The sequence below is a fragment of the Dendrobates tinctorius genome, unplaced genomic scaffold (genome assembly GCF_039654945.1).
Source record: "Dendrobates tinctorius isolate UK_male_01 unplaced genomic scaffold, ASM3965494v1 ptg000468l, whole genome shotgun sequence".
In the NCBI taxonomy this organism is placed as follows: Eukaryota; Metazoa; Chordata; class Amphibia; order Anura; family Dendrobatidae; genus Dendrobates; species Dendrobates tinctorius.
In genome coordinates, this window is record NW_027362130.1 from 317,255 (window position 1) to 340,399 (window position 23,145).

The window sequence follows — 23,145 nt, forward strand, 5'->3', positions numbered from 1 at the left end:
GAAAGGGGCCATGGATCATGCCCCCCCAGCTAAAAACATCAGCTCTCAGTTGCCCCAGAAAAGACGCATCTCTAAGATGCGTCAATTATGGCACACAGCCTTGCTCTTCCCACTGCCCTGTAGAAATTCTCATGGTGATCTGCTATGAAGACACTGAGCATGATGAACTACTGTGACCTCATCACTGGCATTTTCCCACGGTCCTGAGGTCACAGCAGTTCAGCCCGGCTGCAAGAACAGCTTCAGTGAATAGCGGTGATGTCACCGAAGTCTAGAGCGTGGGAGAAAGAACTGGCATTTTCCCATGCTCCAGAGTGCAGCGCGGGTCAGGCTGTGAGGGAGCGCAGACTCAGTGACGTCAGTGCTAGTCACCGAGGCTGCGCTGGCAGCATCTCCTCATTCACCAGTGGTTTTTCAGCCGGGACGGTTGAATCTTAGCACCGTCCAGGTTGAAAAATGTATATCCCCCAAATATGGATTACGGCGTGGGACACAACGATGGACAGGTATGGTATATTGTTGCTTTTTATTATTATTACAGGAGAACAAGAGCATCGCATGGATTAGGTGTGGTTGTAAGTATGGTTTAATTAAGAATAATACACCCCATATAATGCCCCCATAAGATGCTCCATAGAATAATATGCACCATATAGTGCTCCATAAAGGTTATGGACCCACAGAATATGCCCCCATATGCTGCTCCACAGAATATGCCCCCATATGCTGCTCCACAGAATATGCCCCCATATGCTGCTCCACAGAATATGCCCCCCATATCCTGCCCCATAGAATATGCCCCCCATATCCTGCCCCATAAAATATGCCCCCCATATCCTGCCCCATAAAATATGCCCCCCCATATCCTGCCCCATAAAATATGCCCCCCCATATGCTGCCCCATAGAATATGCCCCCCCATATGCTGCCCCATAGAATATGCCCCCCCATATGCTGCCCCATAGAATATGCCCCCCCATATGCTGCCCCATAGAATATGCCCCCCCATATGCTGCCCCATAGAATATGCCCCCCCATATGCTGCCCCATAGAATATGCCCCCCCATATGCTGCCCCATAGAATATGCCCCCCCATATGCTGCAAAAAAAAAAAAAAAAAAAAAAAAAAGCCATACTCACTTCTCCTGCTCAGGACCCGGCAACTGAGATATTCACCTGTCCGGGGTCCATCACTGCTCACCGCTGTCTATCAAGTCGTCTGTCAGTGACATTCAGGCAGGCGCGCACTAACCACGTTACTGCGCCCTCTGCTGGCTAAACGTCACTGACAGACGACGTGACAGACAGCGGTGAGCATCGATGGTCCCCGGACAGGTGAATATCGCTATACTTACCCCCTCCTGGCGTGGTCTCTGCAGCCCCGCTTCTCCACGGTCTCCCTTCCTCAATTCAGCGGTCACATGATACCGCTCATTACACTCATGAATATGCGCATATTCATGAGCGGTACAACGTGACCGCTGAAGGCAGGGAGACCGTAGAGAAGGGGGGGCTGCAGAGACTGCGCCGGGGGGGAAAGTATGATCTGTGACACCCACGCTCCCCCTCCCCCGCCGACCCCACAGGTATATTACCCGTGTATAAGCCGAGAGGGGGACTTTCAGCCCCCAAAAAATGGGCTGAAAATTTCAGCTTACACATGAGTATATACGGTAAATGATCTTTGAATGGGTCTCTGTTTTCTTTACAATTTGACTATGGGGTTAGTAATAGGGGCGTCTTATTGATGCCTCACCATTACTAACCTCGGAGTTTGATGTCACCTGAAATGTGACATCAACCCCCCAACTATTACCCCATATGCCACCGCTACAGGGCAGTGGGAAGAGCAAGGCTATGTGCCACAATTGGCGCATCTTAGAGATGTGCCTTTTCTGGGGCGGCTGAGAGCTGATGTTTTTAGCCGGGGGTGGGCAGGATCCTTGGCCCCTTTCTTGGCTATTAACATCAGCCCTCAGCTGTCTGCATATCCATTGCTGGCTATTAATAAAAGGGTGACCCCACGCCATTTTTTTCTGTAAAAGAATATTTTATTCATTAAATAAATGTACAGAATTTTGCACACACTATACTAATTGTATTTTTCACTGAAATCTATATATCTACCCATTCTATATGGATTTACTGTATTTAATCCATCTCTCTTAACCTGTAAGCCAGCAGATGTATTACCGGCTTTATAAATTATATACCGTATTTTTCGGATTATAAGACGCACTTTTGTTCCACCAAATTTTGGGGGAAAGTGGGGGGTGCATCTTATAATTCGAATCTGTGTGCTGCTGTGCTATTGAGTAGGGGGGTGGGTCTGGCGTGGTGTCAGGGGGCTGGGGTGGGCTGGCTGTAGAGACAGCGGGTGGTCATATGCTCCCGCTCATTAGGCTCATGTAATATTCACTGCACCCGCTGTCCATCACCTCGGTGCTGAAGCTGCGCCGAGTTGGTAGACAGGGGAGCGGTGCATATTACATGAGCCTTCACTCCCCCCGTCACTATATTCACCTTCCGATGATGGCTCCTGCTTCCAGCATCCCCGTGGCTCTTCCTGTGTCTGTGCTGACATCCTGCTCCTGCGAGGGCGTGCGGCAGGAACTGCTCATTCAGGCAGTTCATCGTAGCTTCAGGACTTTCCGTCACGTGACCAATAGGACCTGCGGTCACGTGACTCCCAAGAGTGCACTGCGAGTCACGTGACCGCAGGTCCTATTGGTCACGTGACGGAAGGTCCTGAAGCTACAATGAACTGCCTGAATGAGCAGCTGCTGCCGTGCGCCCTTGCAGGAGGATGTCAGCACAGACACAGGAAGAGCCACGGGGATGCTGGAAGCAGGAGCCATCATCGGAAGGTGAGTTAAGTGTTTGTTATTTTATCATGTGCTTGCCAGCAAGATGGAATATAGGGACAGGGGGCCGAGTGAATGCCAGCAGGGGGGAATATAGGGATGGGGGCCCGTGTGCATGCCAGCACGGGGGCATATCGAGAGAGGGGGGGCCATGTGCGTGCCAGCACAAAGGGGCAATGTGCCAGGATGGGGGTTATATAGATACCAGGATGAGGGACATATATATGATTTGAAAGACGGATACTGGCATTATAAGACACACCTCCATTTAACATAAAAAACATTTGTTCTCTTTTTCTTCACCAAATTTGGGGGTGCGTCTTATATAGCGAAAAATACGGTGTATATACACTCACTGGCCACTTTATTAGGTACACCATGCTAGTAAGGGGTTGGACCCCCTTTTGCCTTCAGAACTGCCTCAATTCTTCGTGGCAGAGATTCAACAAGGTGCTGGAAGCATTCCTCAGAGATTTTGGACCATATTGACATGATGGCATCGCACAGTTGGCGCAGATTTGTCGGCTGCACATCCCTGATGCGAATCTCCCGTTCCACCACATCCCAAAGATGCTCTATTGGATTGAGATCTGGTGACTGAGGAGGCCATTTGAGTACAGTAAACTCATTGTCATGTTCAAGAAACCAATCTGAGATGATTCGAGCTTTATGACATGGCGCATTATCCTGCTGAAAGTAGCCATCAGATGTTGGGTACATTGTGGTCATAAAGGGATGGACATGGTCAGCAACAATACTCAGGTAGGCTGTGGCGTTGCAACGATGCTCAATTGGTACCAAGGGGCCCAAAGAGTGCCCAGAAAAAATTCCCCACACCATGACACCACCACCACCAGCCTGAACCGTTGATACAAGGCAGGATGGATCCATGCTTTCATGTTGTTTACGCCAAATTCTGACCCTACCATCCGAATGTCGCAGCAGAAATCGAGACTCATCAGACCAGGCAACGTTTTTCCAATCTTCTACTGTCCAATTTCGATGAGCTTGTGCAAATTTTAGCCTCAGTTTCCTGTTCTTAGCTGAGAGGAGTGGTACCCAGTGTGGTCTTCTGCTGCTGTAGCCCATCTGCCTCAAAGTTCGACGCACTGTGCGTTCAGAGACGCTCTTCTGCCTACCTTGGTTGTAACGGGTGGCAATTTGAGTCACTGTTGCCTTTCTATCAGCTCGAACCAGTCTGCCCATTCTCCTCTGACCTCTGGCATCAACATGGCATTTCCGGCCACAGAACTGCCGCTCACTGGATTTTTTTTCTTTTTCGGACCATTCTCTGTAAACCCTAGAGATGGTTGTGCGTGAAAATCCCAGTAGATCAGCAGTTTCTGAAATTCTCAGACCAGCCCTTCTGGCACCAACAATCATGCCACGTTCAAAGGCACTCAAATCACCTTTCTTCCCCATACTGATGCTCGGTTTGAACTGCAGGAGATTGTCTTGACCATGTCTACATGCCTAAATGCACTGAGTTGCCGCCATGTGATTGGCTGATTAGAAATTAAGTCTTAACACACAGTTGGACAGGTGTACCTAATAAAGTGGCCAGTGAGTGTATATATGTATATATATATATATATATATATATATATATATATATATATATATATATTGTGATAAAACACTCCGGGATCGCCTTTGCTGGGGTCAAAGGTCACGTGCGTTCAGCATGAAACACAGGCGCAGAGCTGGGATTCGGGTGTAACTGACCCTGGGTCAGGTTTATTAACGGTGAAAGCAATGCAAAAGGAAATAAAACATAAAACAAATCCTTGTATGTCCGGCACTAACTAAACAATGGACAACCTAACTATGGCGGGCTTCTCCCGTCCAGCCAAACCACAGTTGCAGTGGGCACTGCTTCCACTCACGTGTGTCTCTCACACAGACAGGCTCTCTGTGTTCCCAGGCTGAGACACTCACACAACCACCTGGCATCCTTTTATATCCGCCTCCCATTATTCATTAGTAAGCAGGTGTGATACTGACCAGACTAGGCCACATAGGAAAGGAATCTGGGCGAGATATACCTGCCCTCATCCACTATTCCCACATGATTCTCACATATCCCCCCCCCCCTCTGCTCAGACCACTCCGGTCGAGCAATGACACCCGCCAAACAGTGCACTCGGGACAGGACATCTGCATTCCCCATCTGTACCCCTGGGCGGTGCTCCACCGTAAAAGTGTAGGCCTGCAGGGCAAGGAACCACCGGGTCACCGGGCTATTCCGTTGCTTGTTCAAGTGCATCCACTTGAGAGGGGCATGGTCAGTGATCAGCCTGAACTTTCAGCCCACCAGGTAATATTTGAGGGCCTCTAGAGCCCACTTAATGGCGAGGCACTCTTTTTCTACGACTGCATACCTTTGCTCGTGTTTATTCAGCTTCCTGCTGAGATAGAGGACTGGGTGTTCCACTCCGTCCCTCACTTGTGAGAGTACGGCCCCGATCCCGGTATCAGAGGCATCTGTTTGTACCACAAACTCGCTGCAGAAGTCCGGAGTCACCAGTACGGGCTGAGAGCAAAGTGCCCGTTTTAGGCTATGGAAGGCTTCTTCAGCCGCTAAACTCCATTTAATCATGACGGAGTCTTTCCCTTTTGTAAGATCCGTCAGGGGGGTAGCGATGGCTGCAAAATTGGGTATGAACCGGCGATAATAGCCGGCGATCCCCAGGAAGGCTTGTACCTGCTTCTTGTTGACAGGTTGCGGCCAGTCCTGAACTGCCTGAATCTTATCAACCTGGGGTTTAACAACACCCCTCCCAATTACATACCCCAAATACCGGGCTTCTTCTAGCCCGATGTGACATTTCTTGGGGTTCACGGTTAGACCTGCCTCCCACAGGTCGTCAATCACAGCTTGTACTTTCTGGAGATGAGTCTCCCAGGCCAAGCTGTAAATGACAATGTCGTCCAAATAGGCCGAAGCGTACCGCCTATGTGGCCTCAGGACTCGATCCATCAGTCTCTGGAAGGTCGCCGGTGCTCCGTGCAGTCCAAACGGCATATACACATACTGAAATAGACCTTCTGGGGTAGCAAATGCCGTCTTTTCTCTGGCAGCCTCCGCCAGAGGGATCTGCCAATACCCCTTTGTTAGGTCTAGGGTCGTAATATACCGGGCTTTTCCTAACCGATCTATTAACTCGTCGACCCGGGGCATAGGGTAGGCATCAAATTTTGAGACCGCATTCAGTTTCCTGAAGTCATTGCAGAACCGGATGGTGCCGTCCGGTTTAGGAATTAGCACAATCGGGCTGGACCAAGCACTGTGCAATTCCTCAATGACACCTAACTCTAACATTGCCTTCACTTCTCGGGAAACGGCTTCACGGCGCGCTTCCGGGATTCGGTAGGGCTTTACGTGAACTGTGACACCAGGTTCCGTTACAATGTCATGTTTCATTAGCGTAGTCTGCCCGGGTTTTTCTGAGAAAAACTTTTGGTTGTGAAGTAGAAACTGCCTGACCTCAGTCTTTTGCCGCTCCGAGAGAGTCTCTGCAACCCGTACCTCCGGTACGGTATGTGAGCAGACGGGACGGGCCAGCTCCGCTGACAAGGCAGACCGATCTTTCCAGGGTTTTATCAGATTTACATGATAAATCTGTTCAGGTTTCCGTTTACCTGCCTGGTATACTTTGTAGTTTACTTCACCAACTCTTTCCTTAATCTCAAAGGGGCCCTGCCACTTTGCCAGGAACTTACAGTCCACCGTGGGGACCAGGATCAACACCCTATCTCCGGGTGCAAACGTACGGATCTTGGCGCCCCTATCATAGATTCTTTTTTGGGCTCCTTGAGCCTGTATCATGTGTTCTTTGACGATAGGCATAACAGCCGCAATACGGTCCTGCATTTGTGTGACGTGATCTATCACCGTTTTAAACGGCGTGACCTGACCCTCCCAGGTTTCTTTTGCAACGTCTAACAGTCCGCGAGGACGTCGGGCGTACAATAACTCGAAAGGCGAGAATCCCGTGGAAGACTGGGGTACTTCCCTGATGGCAAAAAGCAAATCCGGAAGTAAATAGTCCCAGTTCTTCCCATCCTTGTCTATCACCTTTCTCAGCATCTGCTTCAGAGTTTTATTGAACCGTTCGACCAACCCATCTGTTTGAGGGTGATACACGGATGTGCGTAACGGTTCGATTTGTAACAATCGGCAGAGCTCCTTCATTACCCTGGACATAAAGGGGGTCCCCTGGTCGGTGAGTATCTGTTTTGGTATACCGACCCGACTAAACACATGCACCAGTTCCTTGGCAATCGTCTTGGTGGCCGTGTTACGCAAAGGCATGGCCTCCGGGTAACGAGTGGCATAATCCAAGATGACCAGGATATGTTGGTGTCCACGTGAAGACCGTGGAAGGGGCCCAACTAAATCCATCCCAATCCTCTCAAACGGGACTTCAATAATAGGTAGGGGTACCAAAGGGCTACAGAACCGGGGCTTAGGTGCAGAGGCTTGGCAGTCAGGACAAGACTCACAATATACACGAATATCGTGATGCATGCCTGGCCAAACAAAACAGTGTAATATCCTTTCGGTGGTTTTCTGGACTCCCAGGTGACCTCCCATCACATGTCCGTGGGCCAGGTCCAGCACCTGCCGCCGGTAGGGTTTTGGCACGACTAATAGTTGCACCGTATCTTCCCCCTTTTTCTCTGATAGAGTAAATCATTCTCCAGAACCATGTAAGGATATGCCAGCCTAGAGCCAGGTTCTACGGGTACCCCATTTATCACTTTTACATTTGTCCTAGCCTGAGAAAGGGTAGGATCCTTTATTTGCTCGCTTTAGAAGTCATCTTTCTGAACTTCTAAATCCGGCAAACGGGGAGGTGGACGGCTGTCGGCCTCCTCCTCTTCCCCGGTCTCCTCCGTATCACCCGCCATGACTGAAAACGGGAACTGCAGGTCATTTCCCGCAGACTCTTCCCCCCGAGTCTTCCGGGGAGACATCTTCCAGGGGTTCGAGACCCCCACGCGCCCTGGGAGAAGAATCATGTACACTATTACCCGAGGGCATCAACTGATTCTCCCACAATTGCCAGAAGTGGGGAAAATCCCGGCCCAGGATAACATCATGCAATAACGCCGGGACGAGTCCCACTTTATGTTGCACAGACCCATAGGAAGTAGTAATGCATATGACCGTGGTGAGGTAGGAACAGGTGTCTCCATGCACACGTTACAGAAAATTTGTCTGATGGTCCAGTCGGGGCTGACACCAGACTGGCCTTCACCAGAGTCACCACACTTCCCGAGTCTAACAATGCCACCACATTTTTGCCATCAACAATTAAATCACACAAGTGTTTTTCCACATCCTTTTGACCGGCATTCACACTCACCACCCGTGCAACCATAGACATGCGGTTTTTAGAGTCTGTGACGTCGCACTGCATGGGTTCAGTAGTGACCGGACAGTTCGCAGCAATATGTCCCATCTCTTGGCAGCGGAAACACCTAACGGGCCCCTTGCTTAGACCATAGTTCGTTACTCTCGGCCTCGCAGTGCGGGCAGTCCCGTTTTCCTCCCCCACTGTCTTAGGGATTTTTCCATCTCCCCTACTCCCTCGAACAGTCTTACCGGTTCCACGTGAAGATGAAGAACGAGGTGGGGTAGTGTCGTCTCGGAGTCCTTCCGCCACGGAGTAACGTTCAACCAGATCCACCAGTTGATCTGCCGTCGTAGGATTTCCATGGCTTACCCACTTCCTCAGGGCTGGCGGTAGAGCTCTCAAGTACTTGTCCATGACGACTCTCTGGATTATCTCTGGCGCTGTCAATACCTCGGGTTGTAGCCACTTCTTCGTCACATGGATCAGGTCAAACATCTGTGACCGCGGTGGTTTATCCAGCTGATAAGTCCATTGATGCACTCTCTGTGCACGGACAGCGGTCGTCACTCCCAGCCGGGCCAAGATCTCGGCTTTCAGTTTGTCAAAGTCCTGCGCGGCTTCAGGCTCTAAGTCATAATAAGCCTTTTGGGCCTCACCGGAAAGAAACGGGGCAATCAGGCCGGCCCATCGTGCCTTCGGCCATTTTTCTCGCACCGCCGTCCGTTCAAACGTGGTCAGGTATGCCTCGACGTCATCTTCGGTCGTCATCTTCTGCCAGTACCGACTCACGTGAATCACTCTCGACTCGGCTTCCAGGTTAACCTCCTGTAGGCTTGCCAGGCGCTGCGCCACCTGCTGGAGAAGCGAACGATCGGTAACTGTCATGTCCACCAACTCCTTCAGCTGGGCCATCATCACCCGATTAGCTTCTTGCTGGACGGCGGTGGACTGTACCAGCGCTTTCACCACGTCCTCCATACTCATGCTTGCAACGTGTTGCCCGCGTTCTCCACCACAATGTGATAAAACACTCCGGGATCGCCTTTGCTGGGGTCAAAGGTCACGTGCGTTCAGCATGAAACTCAGGCGCAGAGCTGGGATTCGGGTGTAACTGACCCTGGGTCAGGTTTATTAACGGTGAAAGCAATGCAAAAGGAAATAAAACATAAAACAAATCCTTGCCTGTCCGGCACTAACTAAACAATGCACAACCTAACTACCAACTGGCGGGCTTCTCCCGTCCAGCCAAACCACAGTTGCAGTGGGCACTGCTTCCACTCACGTGTGTCTCTCACACAGACAGGCTCTCTGTGTTCCCAGGCTGAGACACTCACACAACCACCTGGCATCCTTTTATATCCGCCTCCCATTATTCATTAGTAAGCAGGTGTGATACTGACCAGACTAGGCCACATAGGAAAGGAATCTGGGCGAGATATACCTGCCCTCATCCACTATTCCCACATGATTCTCACAATATTATATATATAGTGAGGCAGCGACTGGAGTCATATGTGAGGGTCGCTATGCGTCCCCCAGAATGTGCTCAGAAGCGTATTAGATCCGCTGGAGTGCCCTGTCGTCACAGCAGCGTTTTTGGCCCTGCGGAACTGCAGTAGTTCAGCAGACATGGTATAGTACCATGTTACCCTATGGATTTTAAAAACCGCTGTGGTCACGCTACGGTTTTTTCCGCGCAGTTTATAAGCCGCAGCATGTCAATTGTTTCTGCGGATTCCGCTGCGGTTTCAGGCCTTTAACATAGTAGAGGTGTGAAACCGCAGGGGAAAACCGCAGGCCAAACCACAGGAAAACCGCAGGTCACTTTACCTGCGGTTCCGCGCGGAAAAAACTGCAGGTGAATCCGCAGTGTGTGCAAATGGCCTAAAAGTGAGTTTGAGCCTGGTCAAGTTATTTGGACCAAGGAGTTTATTCAGGAAAAGCGTAGTTACTTACCGTTAACTGTGTTTCTCTGAGCCCATGACGGCACCACGGAGAGAGGGGATCCGCCCCACAGGCACAGGAAACCTACAGATATTTCCCCCATGACGGCACCACGGAGAGAATTGCAGAGACTATCTATTAGGTGGGGGACAACTGCCTCCAGTACCTTGCTATCAAAGGTTAGATCTGAGGAGGTGGCTAGGTCCAGCCGATAGTGGTTAAAGAAAGTCGAAGGAGAGGACCAAGTGGCAGCTCTACATATCTGTTCAATGGAGACGCCTGCTCTCTCTGCCCAGGAACTTGACACTGCTCTTGTGGAATGGGCTGTTACTCTGCCTGGAATGTCCGCACCCTGTGAAGAGTACGACAAGGTGATGGCGTCTCTTATCCACCTCGCCAGCGTGCTCTTTCATGCCTTTCGCCCTTTCTTTGGCCCCTGGGAGCAGACAAAAGGAGACCTATCCTTTCTACACTCCCTGGTGGCCCCTAGGTATTCAATTAGGCATCTCCTGACATCTAGTGTGTGTAGGGTCTTTTCTCCCTTGTTTTTGGGATTGGGGCAAAAGGAGGGGAGAGAGATTTTCTTGCGTTCTGTGGAATCGAGACGCTACCTTCGGCAGATAGGCTGGGTCTGTCCTAAGTACCACCCTGTCATCCAGGATCTGTGTAAATGGAGGGAAGGCTGACAAGGCCTGGATGTCACTAATTCTACGGGCCGATGTGAGGGCTATCAAGAGGGAGGTCTTGAGAGATATTAATTTTAGTGGTGCTTCTTGCAAAGGCTCAAAGGAAGGCTTGGTCAGGGCTGAGAACCAAGTTTAGATCCCAGGGAGGAGTGTTTAGGGAAGACCCAGGCCTGGATCTACCGGCTGCCTTAATGAATCTGGACACCCAACGATTCCCTGCCAAGTCACAGTTGTACAGGGCCCCCACTTGAACCTTTAATGTGCTGGTAGCTAGACCTTGCTCTAAACCCTTTTGCAGGAACTCTAAGATCTTTGGTATGGTTATTGGTATGGTACCCAGCCTCCTATGTACACGAATACAACTACTATAATACTGCCCCCTATGTACACAAATACAACTACTATAATACTGCCTCCTATGTTCAAGTATACAACTACCATAAAATACTGCCTCCTATGTACAAGAATACAACTACTATAATACTAATCCTCTGTACAAGAATATAATTACTATAATACTGCTCCTATGTGCAAGAATATAACTACTATAATACTACCTCCTATGTATAAGAATATAACTACTACAAACTCTGATAGTGGCATTTAACATGCGCTTCCGACAATTGCATCGGAAATCCACCCATCAGTGACCCCCCCCCCATCACATGATCAGGGATCACCGATGGGTTGGCATGACAACCAGAGGTCTCCTGCAGAACTCTATGGTTGTCACTGCGGGATTGCTATGAGCGCCGCCTGGTGGTTGGCACTCATAGGAAATGAGCAATTCTGCTACATACAGGCGGATCTGATCATCGCCTGTATGTAGCAGGGCCGATCCGTTTGTGGCAGTTTCTAGTCTCCCGTGGAGAGACTGTTGAAGTATGCAAAAAAAAAAAGTTAAAAATAAAAATATGAAAGTTCAATTCCCCCCCCCTTTCGCCCCATTGAAAACAAAAAAAAAAATATATATATATATATATTTGGTATCGTCGCATTCAGAATCACCCGATTTATCAACATAAAAGAAAACTATTAACCCGATCACTAAAAGGCCTAGAGAAAAGAATTCAAAACACCAGAGTTACGTTTTTTGGTCGCTGCAACATTGCATTAAAAAGCAATAAGCTCTCCGACCCGAGACCACAAAAAATGGAGACACTACGGTATCGTAAAATGGTGCAATTTTTTAACTAAACTATGGAATTTTTTTCACCACTTAAATAGAAAAGAACCATGTTTGGTGTCTAAGAACTCGTAATGACCTGGAGAATCATAGTGGCAGGTGTGAGATTGCACTTTTTTTTTGCAATTTCACCGCACTTGGATTTTCTTTCCCCATTTTCTAGTACACGACATGGTAAAACCAATAGTGTCGTTCAAAAGTACACCTCATCCCGCAAAAAACAAGCCCTCACATGACCATTTTGACCCAAAAATAAACAAAAAAAAAAACAAAAACAAAAAAAAAAAAAAAACATGGCTCTGGGAAGAAGGAGAGCAAAAAATGAGAATGCAAAACCAAAAATACCTGTGGTCGTCGAGTTAATAGTGCCCCCCCATGTACAAGCATCTAACTGCTATAACGGTGCCCCCAGTGTACAATAATATAACTCCTGTAATACTGCCCCTACGTACAAGAATATAACTCCTGTAATACTGCCCCTACATACAAGAATATAACTCCTGTAATACTGCCCCTACGTACAAGAATAACTCCTGTAATACTGCCCTTACGTACAAGAACATAACTACTATAATACTGCCCTTACGTACAAGAATATAACTACTATAATACTGCCCCATGTACAAGAATATAACTACTATAAGGGTATGTGCACATGTTGCGGATTCTGCTGCAAATTTTTCTGCGCGGATATTGCTAAATCCGCAGGTAAAATGACCTGCATTTTACCTGCGGATTTAGTGCAGATTTCCTGCAGTTTTGGTGCGGATTTCACCTGCGGATTCCTATAATGGAAGAGGTGTAAAAACGCTGCGGATTCCGCACAAAGAATTGACATGCTGCGGATTCAAAACCGCAGCAAATCTGTGGGGATTCTTCCGCAGCATGTGCACAGCGTTTTTTAATTTCCATTGAATATAATGGTACTGTACACCGCAGGAGAATGTGCTGCGGATCTGCAGGGCCAAATCCGGTGCAGAATCCGCATGTGTGCACATACCCTAATACTGTCCCTGCGTACAAGAATATAACTGCTATAATACTGCCCCTGCGTACAAGAATATAACTGCTATAATTCTGCCCCTGCGTACAAGAATATAACTGCTATAATTCTGCCCCTGCGTACAAGAATATAACTGCTATAATTCTGCCCCTGCGTACAAGAATATAACTGCTATAATACTGCCCCTGCGTACAAGAATATAACTGCTATAATACTGCCCCTGCGTACAAGAATATAACTGCTATAATACTGCCCCTGCGTACAACAATATAACTGCTATAATTCTGCCCCTGCGTACAAGAATATAACTGCTATAATACTGCCCCTGCGTACAAGAATATAACTGCTATAATACTGCCCCTGCGTACAAGAATATAACTGCTATAATACTGCCCCTGCGTACAAGAATATAACTGCTATAATTCTGCCCCTGCGTACAAGAATATAACTACTATAATACTGCCCCTGCGTACAAGAATATAACTACTATAATACTGCCCCTGCATACAAGACAATAACTACTATAATACTGCCCCTGCGTACAAGAATATAACTGCTATAATACTGACCCATGTACAAGAATATAACTATTGTAGGGATTCTACTCGCTTAGGTGCGATGGGAGACAGTCAGAAGGCATGTTTCCTTAAGGTTCATGTGGTTTCTTACGTCATAAACCAAACTGCATGTCACCAAAATAAACAGCCTTCAGTTCAGGAGACAAAGTAACATCAAATGTCTTTTCTTTCAGGCTCAGTCCGCGAGCCTCAGCGCACACAGGAGGTGTATACCCTCCTCACACACAGCTGCATTGCTCATGAGCAGGCAACATTATAAGGGTGTAGCCACCCCCACGAACCCAGCAGCTGACTGGTCACATGACTGACCTCACCACAGGTCCTTCAAAATAATAATAATACAGCAATTGTTGTTATGCCTTACATCAGGGGTCCCCAACCGCCGGTCCGCGGCCCAGCACCGGGCCGCTGCAGTGCCCTTGCCGGTCCGCGGACACAAGGGGAGCCAGGGGCGGTCAGTGGCGTAGCGGGGGCTGGGGCGGCGTGCTGCAGTTCTTAGCGGCGGCCAGGGAGCGATCCAAGCAGCTCCGCTGCCTGCAAGAGGGAATAGCAGGAGCGGAGCTGCAAGGACCCGTCCACTGCGTCCAGCTTCCTGCCCGCCGCCCGCGCTTCCTGTCTCTGACTGACACAGAGAGGAGAGCGCGGCCGCTGCTGTGTCAGAGCGAGGAAGCGCGGGCGATGCTGCGGACAGGTGAGAGGAGAGAGGTGGTGTGTGTGTGTGTGTGTGTGTGTGTGTGTAGCCTGGCCCTGGAGGAGATGGGGACATGAAGAGAAGGCCATGAGGGGAGTGATGGAGAGACGGGAGTGATGGGGTGAAGGCAATGATGGGGAGAAGGGAGTGATGGGGAGAAGGGAGTGATGGGGAGAGGGGAGTGATGGAGAGACGGCAGTGATGGGGTAAAGGCAATGATGGGGAGAGGGGAGTGATGGGGTGAAGGCAATGATGGGGAGAAGGGAGTGATGGGGTGAAGGCAATGATGGGGAGAAGGCAATGATGGGGAGACAGCAGTGATGGATTGAAGGCAATGATGGAGAGATGGCAGTGATGGGGTGAAGGGAGTGATGGGGTGAAGGCAAAGCTGGAGAGATGGCAGTGATGGGGTGAAAGCAATGATGGGGAGAAGGGAGTGATGGGGTGAAGGCAATGATGGGGAGAAGGGGGTGATGGAGCACTCATTCAAAACCTATGGTGAGTTGAGTCACATTATAAATGTTATTTAATTGTAAGTATGCACTGCTACACTACAACTGCGTCCATAGCCTCACCCCCTTATGACCAAAGCCCCGCCCCTGCCACACCTCCATCCCCGCCCTGCCGGGCCATGGAAGAATGGTCTTGCTTGAAACCGGTCCCTGGTGCAAAAAAGGTTGGGGACCACTGCCTTACATTATGGAGACAAGCCATTTATGAGACACATATCTCCCATCGATTACACGACCCTTAGCCCTGCCACATACCTCCCCCTCTGACTAAAGCCATGGGGCTTGGCACTTTAACCTACCAGGCAAGGGATTCTGGAGAGGGCATCGGCATTCCCATGTAGCTTCCCGGCCCTATGCTCTACATGGAAGCTGAAGTCTTGTAGGGCTAAGAACCAGCGGGTGACCCTAGCATTCTTACCCTTTGTTTCCCTCATCCACCTGAGTGGGGCATGGTCGGATATTAATCTAAACTTCCGTCCCACCAGGTAGTACCGTAATGTATCCACTGCCCATTTTATGGCCAAACACTCCTTCTCTACAACTGAGTAATTTCTCTCACAAGAAGTCAAATTCCTACTCAAGTAGAGAACAGGATGCTCCTCCCCACGTATCTCTTGGGAAAGGACTGCTCCAACCCCGACATCTGAGGCATCTGTCTGGAGGACAAATTCACGTTTAAAGTCTGGGGTCACCAAAACGCGTTGCTTACAAAGAGCTCCCTTCATTTCTTGGAAGGCTGACTCGGCTTCTTCGGACCAGCTGACCATCACTGACTTTGTCCCCTTAAGCAGATCAGTTAGAGGTGCAGCCATTGTGGCGAAGTTTGGGATGAACCTCCTGTAATATCCCACAATCCCCAGGAAGGCTTTAACTTGCTTCTTTGACAGAGGCCTCGGCAATGTTTGAATTGCCTCCACTTTATTAATTTGAGGTTTGATCTCGACACGCCCCACTACATATCCGAGGTACTTGGCTTCTTCTTTACCCAAGGCACACTTCTTTGGGTTTATTGTAAACCCCGCCTCTCTTAGCGCATCAAACACTGCTTGAACCTTTTCCAGGTGAGAGTCTCCCAGTCCGAGGTAAAGATGACAATATCATCCAGGTACGCGGCCTCAGTTTATGAGGCGCAAGGATTCTATCCATAGTCCTCTGGAATGTTGCCGGGGCTCCCTGCAGGCCAAACGGCATCCGGACATACTGGAAGCACCCGTCTGGTGTGGAAAATGCAGTCTTCTCCTTGGCTTCCTGTGCCATAGGGATCTGCCAGTATCCCTTTGTCAGATCCAAGGTGGTTATGTACCTGGCAGGTCCAAGTCTCTCAGTGAGCTCATCAACGCGTCAAACTTGGAGACTTCATTCAGCTTCCGGTAATCGTTGCAGAACCTCCATTCACCATCAGGTTTTGGGACCAGGACAATCGGGCTCGACCAGCCGCTCATGGATTCCTCAATGACCCCGAGCTTCAACATACACTACACCTCCTTGGAGATTACATCTCGCCGGGCCTCGGGAATACGATACGGCTTCACGTTCACCTGCACATGTGGCTCGGTAAGAACTTCGTGCTCCACCACCTTCGTGCACCCCGGCAACTCTGAAAACAGGTCCCTGTTTTTCTGGAGTAACTCCCGGCACTGCTGTTTCTGGGCCATCGATAGTGTCTCCGCTATGGTAACCGCTCCAACCTCCCCTTCTAGGTTGCCTAGCAAGCACAGAGTTATCGCTGGCTCTCTATCTTGCCACGGCTTGATGATGAGGTTGACATGGTAAACCTGGTATGGCTTCAGTCTTCCGGGTTGGTGGATCTTGTAGTTTACGACTCCCAGCTTCTCCACCACCTCATACGGCCCTTGCCACTTGGCCAAGAACTTACTCTCCACCATCGGGATTAGCACGAGAACTCGGTCTCCCGGATTGAACTGCCTCACTCTGGCTGACCGGTTGTAGACCCTGGCCTGAGCTTCTTGTGCCTGGCGGAGATGTTCTTTAACAATGGGCGTCACCTTTGCAACCCTCTGCTGCATCAGTGCCACATGCTCAATGACGCTTCTGTGGGGCGTGACTTCGGCTTCCCAGGTTTCCTTGGCTATATCTAGGAGACCTCGCTGATGTCGGCCGTACAGAAGCTCGAAGGGCGAGAACCCCGTGGAGGCCTGGGGGACTTCACGGATAGAAAACAGAAAATACGGTAAGAGACAATCCCAGTCTCTACCATCTTTCTCTATGACTTTTCTCAGCATGCTCTTCAGTGTCTTGTTAAACCTCTCAAAAAGGCCATCTGACTGTGGATGGTACACTGAAGTCCTCAACTGGGAGATTTGCAAGACTCTGCACAATTCCCTCATCACCTTGCTCATAAAAGGTGTCCCCTGGTCGGTCAGGATCTCCTTCGGCAAACCCGTCCGGGAAAAACACATGGACCAGCTCGCGGGCTATACTCTTCGCGGAGGAGTTTCTCAGGGGAATGGCCTCAGGATAGCGTGTGCCATAGTCCAGGATGACATATATACTGATGGCCCCGAGCTGATTTAACTAAGGGACCGACCAAGTCCATGGCAATTCTCTCAAATGGCACCTCAATAATGGGCAGTGGCACAAGAGGGTTCCAAAAATGAGATGTGGGGGCAGTTAACTGACATGTCGGGCAGGACCTGCAATAGTTTGCTATTTCTCGGTGACAGCCAGGCCAATAGAACCTCTGTACAATCCATTCCTGCATTTTTTCCACCCCCAGGTGTCCCCCCAAGATGTGTGAATGGGCCATGTCAACACTTTCCGTCTATAGGGGCCTGGTACTATTAACTGCTCTACCACCTCCTCCCTTATTTTCATAACCCGCTACAACAATTCCCCACTCAATATAAAATAGGGAAACCTTGTGTCTGCTCCCGGCTCTTGTGCAACCCCATTAATGACGGTGACATTGTTAAAGGCTTCCCTCAGCATGGGGTCCCTATGTTGAGCAGTCCCAAAATTCTCCCCGGCCACCCCTAACTCTGGGATGTCAGGGACAGGGGACCCTTCCTCTTCATCCCCAAAAGGACACAAAGGAAACCAGTCTGCCTTTGGTGATGGCGATACCTCATTGGGGTGGATTGGTTCCCTGCTCTTGCTAGCAAACTCAGAACCCTTCCCCCACAAATCCCAAAACAGTCAGAAATCCCGGCCAATAATTATAGGATGCAACAAGTCTCGAACAACGCCAACTTCATGCGACTCGGTGCCATGCGCCGTTTCAATATTCACCCTAGCCATAGGGTAGTCCTTTGCATCGCCATGTATGCACCGAACGCCAATCTTTTTACCCAGGAATATGTTGAGAGGAAAACTGGCCCTCACAAGGGTCACCAAGCTCCCGAAGTCTAGAAGCGCCATTGCTGCTCGCCTGTTCACCTTCACGGGACACGCTTGTGGCCCCTCATTAGGTGGCGAATTCACACAGCAAGCTGGATATGCGTAGTATGAACTACGGCGTCTCATGCTGCAGTCCATCTGCTCGGTGGTCTGGGAACAACGGGCAGCTATATGTCCTGGCCTGTGACACTTCCAGCAAATAATATCACCCGAGGGGACCTTGGGCACCGCCTCCCCCACCCCTTTTGGCCTTGGACACCACCCCTTTTTAGAACTCCGCCCCCTGCTGGGTCCCCCAATATGGAATGGGCTGCTTCCCCAAGGAACCTTCCATCCCCTGGTATCTCTCGACCAGCCCAACCAGTTCATCGGCATTTTGGGGATCACCCTGGGCCACCGAAGTCTGTAGGGGTCTTGGTAGAGAATGCACAAATCGATCCATGACCACTCGCTCTACCATCTGTGCCGGGAAGACGACTCTGGCTGCAGCCATTTCTGGACCAGGTGCAACAGGTCGAACATTAGGGAGCGCGGCGGTTTGTCCCAGTGATAGGCCCAGCGATGAACTCACTGTGCCCTGGCAGTCATTGTTACCCCCAAGCGTGCGAGAATTTCCGCTTTTAATTTGGAACACTCTCTGGCATCTTGTACAGTCAGGTCAAAGAACACCTTCTGGGGCTCCCCCGTTAGGTATGGGGCCAGTACCTCTGCCCACCGCTCTGGCTGACGTTTTTCCCTCTCAGACACCCTCTCAAACACCGTCAGGAAGGCCTCCACATCATCCTCAGGGGTCATTTTTTGCAATGCGCGTCTTACCGCCTTCGTGACGTGGGTGGCATCAGCCGGACCTGGGGTTGGGGCGCTCGTCCTGCCCTCCTGGATGGCGTTTGCCAGAAGTTGCATCAGCTGCCGTTGCTCCTGCTGGCTCTGCTGCAGTTGCTCCTGCTGACTCAGCTGGAGCTGCTGTAAGAACAGCCTGTTGGCCTCCTGTTGCTCTGTCTGGGCCTGGACCAGGTGTTTCAGCAGGTCCTCCATTATTCCAGGCAGAGCTTGCTGCCTCGCTGAAAACTTTACCCAGGACATGCAGCAACGGTCTCAAATCTCTGCTGGGAACTCTGCCCGCACGTCTAGCACCAATTGTAGGGATTCTACTCGCTTAGGTGCGACGGGAGACAGTCAGGAGGCAGGTTTCCTTAAGGTTCATGCGGTTTATTACGTCATAAACCGAACTGCACGTCACCAAAATAAACAGCCTTCAGTTCAGGAGACAAAGTAACATTATATGTCTTTTCCTTCAGGCTCAGCTCGCGAGCCTCAGCACACACAGGGGGTGTATACCCCCTCACACACAGCTGCCTTGTTCATGAGCAGGCCACATTATAAGGCTGTAGCCACCCCCACGAACCCAGCAGCTGACTGGTCACATGACTGTGACCTCACCACAGGTCCTTCAAAATAATAATAATACAGCAATATTTGTTATGCCTTACATTATGGAGACAAGCCATTTATGAGACACATATCTCCCATCCATTACACGACCTTTAGCCCTGCCACACTATTATAATACTGCCTCCTATGTACAACAATATAACTACTATAATACTGCCCCTATATACAAGAATATAACTACTATTATACTGCTCCCCATGTACAAGAAAATAACTACTTTACCCCAATTCCTCTGCCACCCTCCGCTACTCTTCCCTCGTTCGAGGTGCACTCCGTCCGCATCTATTCCCCCTCCAACTGGCTGTCATCTACCGCCCCCCAGAACTAGCCATCTCCACCTATCTCGACCACTTCAACACCTGGCTACTCTATTTCCTTTCTGCTGACATCCCCACCATCATCATGGGTGACTTCAACATCCCCATTGACACTTCCACCCTGGCTGCCTCTAAACTTCTATCGCTCATGGCTTCCCTCGGCCTCACTCAATTGTCCTCTGAAGCCACTCACAAAGATGGTCACACACTGGACCTTATCTTCACCAGTCTGTTCCCCCACTAATCACAATAACTCACCCCTCCCCCTGTCTGATCACAACCTACTGACATTCTCTTATTCTCTTCCCTCTCCTCTCCTACTGCGCAACCCCCGCTCCATAAACTCGCTCACCCTCGCAGGAATCTCAAACAACTCAATTTACAATCACTCTCTGTGTCCCTTCTCCCTCTTACAGACATAGCTTCCCTTCATGACAGATGTTGCTGCCACTTTTTATAACACCACAATAACAGCAACACTTGATTCGGCTGCCCCCTCACACAGAGCAAAACTCAAACAATCAACAGGCAGCCCTGGCTGACCAAAGAAATGAGACGGGTTTCCAGGGACGCTGAGCGGAGATGGAAGAGAACCCATTCTACTGAGCACTTCAGCGCATACAAGCAGTCCCTTGCCAGCTTTAAGTCCACACTCTCTGCCGCAAAACAAACTTACTTTGCATCTCTCATATCCTCCGTCTCACAACCCTAAACAGCTCTTCAACACTTTCAATTCTCTACTCCATCCCACAGCAACTCCTCCCCCTCTCATTTCTGCTAAAGACTCTGCCTCCTTCTTTAAGCAGAAGATCGACATGATCAGACAAAACTTTGGCCCGCAGCCCCCAATGCCCCTCTTAGCCGCTCAGCCCTGTTCTGCAAAAGCCAGCTTCTCCACCATGACAGAAGATCAGCTCTCCACCCTTCTGTCAAGATCACACCTCACCACTTGTGCCCTCGACCCACTCCCATCTCACCTCATCCCAAACTTGGCCACAGTCTTCATCCCATCTCTAACACACCTCTTCAACCTTTCACTTACAAATGGTGTCTTTCCCTCATCCTTCAAATATGCCTCAATCACACCCATACTGAAAAAGCCCTCCCTTGATCCATCCTCTGTGTCTATCGCCCGATATCTCTTCTCCCTTACGCCTCAAAACTACTGGAACAGCATGTATATCTTGAACTGTCCTCCCACCTCTCCTCCTGTTCCCTCTTTGACCGGCTACAATCTGGCTTCCGACCGCATCACTCAACTGAAACTGCCCTAAGTGAAGTTACTAACAACTTACTAACCGCCAAGAGCAAGCGACACTACTCTGTCCTCCTTCTCCTGGACCTGTCCTCTGCCTTCAATACCGTAGACCATTCCCTCCTGCTACAGACTCTCTCATTTCTTGGCATCACAGACTTGGCTCTATCCTGGATCTCATCATACCCAAGAGACCGAACATTTAAGGTACAGTCACACTTAGCGATGTAACAGCGATCCCGACCAGCGATATGACGCGGTCAGGATCGCTGGTACATCGCTAAGTGGTAGCTAGGTAGCTAGTGAGCTGCCACACAGGCAGATCTCACCAGCGACATAGCAGCGGTTGGAGATCGCTACTTACCTGTCAGACGAGGCTATCCTGACGTTCTCCTGCCCGCATCCACGCGTCGCTCGTCTCTCCACAGGAAGCCCAGCAGGAAGCAGACGACGAGAAACAGTCCTGGACGTTCTCGCTCGATCAACGATAACCAGCGGGGGGGGGGAGCCGGTCGGAGGTAAGTATCACACATAGCAATATCGCTAGCAATATCGCTAGCAATATCGCTATAACGTCACAAGTTTCACACATCAGTTTTTTTGTGTCAGTTAAAATCCGCCAAAATGGCGGAAAGCAGATCTGTTGTTAACTGATGTGAACGGATGCCACCGGACCGTTTTTTTTGAGAGAGAGAGAGAGAGACACAGAGAGAGAGAGAATTTTTTCTGTCCGCCAGAAATGATTTCAGGGTTAAATTTCTGCCTGACTTCATTCCTCCGGGCATGCGCACTATAAAAGTGCGGATCCTGCAGCACAAAAAACGTTACATGGTCCGTCCAGGCATCTCGGCGGACGCAAAAAAATGGATCTAACGGATGGCCAGCCGTCAAGATCCACCGGTAATGCAAGTCAATGGGGAAAAAATTGGATCCGCCAAAAAAATGGCGGATCCGTTTTTTTGCAAAAACGGAACTGTGAAACAGGCCTAACCATCACATACAAAGCCATCCACAACCTGTCTCCTCCATACATCCGTGACATGGTAGGTACTTATCCGCACGCAACCTTCGATCATCTCAAGATCTCCTTCTCTACTCCTCCCTTATCTATTCTTCCCGCAACCGCATACAAGACTTCTCCCGTGCTTCCCCCATACTCCGGAACTCTCTGCTGCAACACATCAGACTCTTACCATCAATGGAAACCTTCAAGAAGAACCTGTTCCGACAAGCCTACAGCCTGCTATGATCCTCGGTCTACTGAACCACCGCATGACCTGCTCTACCCTCTCCTACTGTATCCTCACCCATCCCTGTAGACTGTGAGCCCTTGCGGGCAGGGTCCCCTCTCCTTATATACTTGTGTGTCCCTTGTCTTACACGTTTATTATACTTCTCTATATTTCCCCTTTTCACATGTAAAGCACCATGGAATAAATGACGCTATATAAATGCATAATAATAATAACTACTATAATACCCCATGTACCTGAATATATACGTGTTACAGGACGTGTGAACGTTGTTTCTGCACCGCCTTATGGTGTTGCCCCCTAGCTGGGGTCTGTCACACGCATTGACAGGTTGGCGGCCATGGTTCCGCACTTACCGGGTGCTCTTCCGTGACAGGCACATAACCCGTACATGAATACCAGCAGGTAACGCGTAGCACTGCTGAGAACTGCTGTGTACATCGCCTCTACCACAATACACCATGTTGTACTGACAGGACCATGACTGACAGCAAAATGAAGCCTCACACAGACACACATCTGACAAGGCTGAGGTAAAGCGAAAGCTGAGCGCTGATTGGATAAATGACAATAGCGCTAAGACTGCGTCCTATGTGCCCAAGTAACGATGGTCAGTGAGCACCAACAATAGAATACACATGCGTTGTTATCACAAGCCCTCCCGACCCCCTTCCTCACTACATTG

The 23,145-nt window shown here is 49.8% G+C and overlaps 2 long non-coding RNA genes across 2 annotated transcripts in view; both read right to left on the reverse strand.

The window, feature by feature from the left end:
* Positions 1-23,127, reverse strand: part of LOC141077897 (uncharacterized) — a 51,124-nt gene extending 27,997 nt beyond the window's left edge. The window contains exon 1 of the long non-coding RNA XR_012227610.1: positions 22,817-23,127. This is a non-coding gene — a long non-coding RNA (uncharacterized lncRNA). The remainder of the gene's footprint in view (positions 1-22,816) is intronic.
* Positions 1-23,145, reverse strand: part of LOC141077898 (uncharacterized) — a 64,876-nt gene that overhangs the window by 41,466 nt on the left and 265 nt on the right. The gene's annotated exons all lie outside the window — the stretch shown is intronic.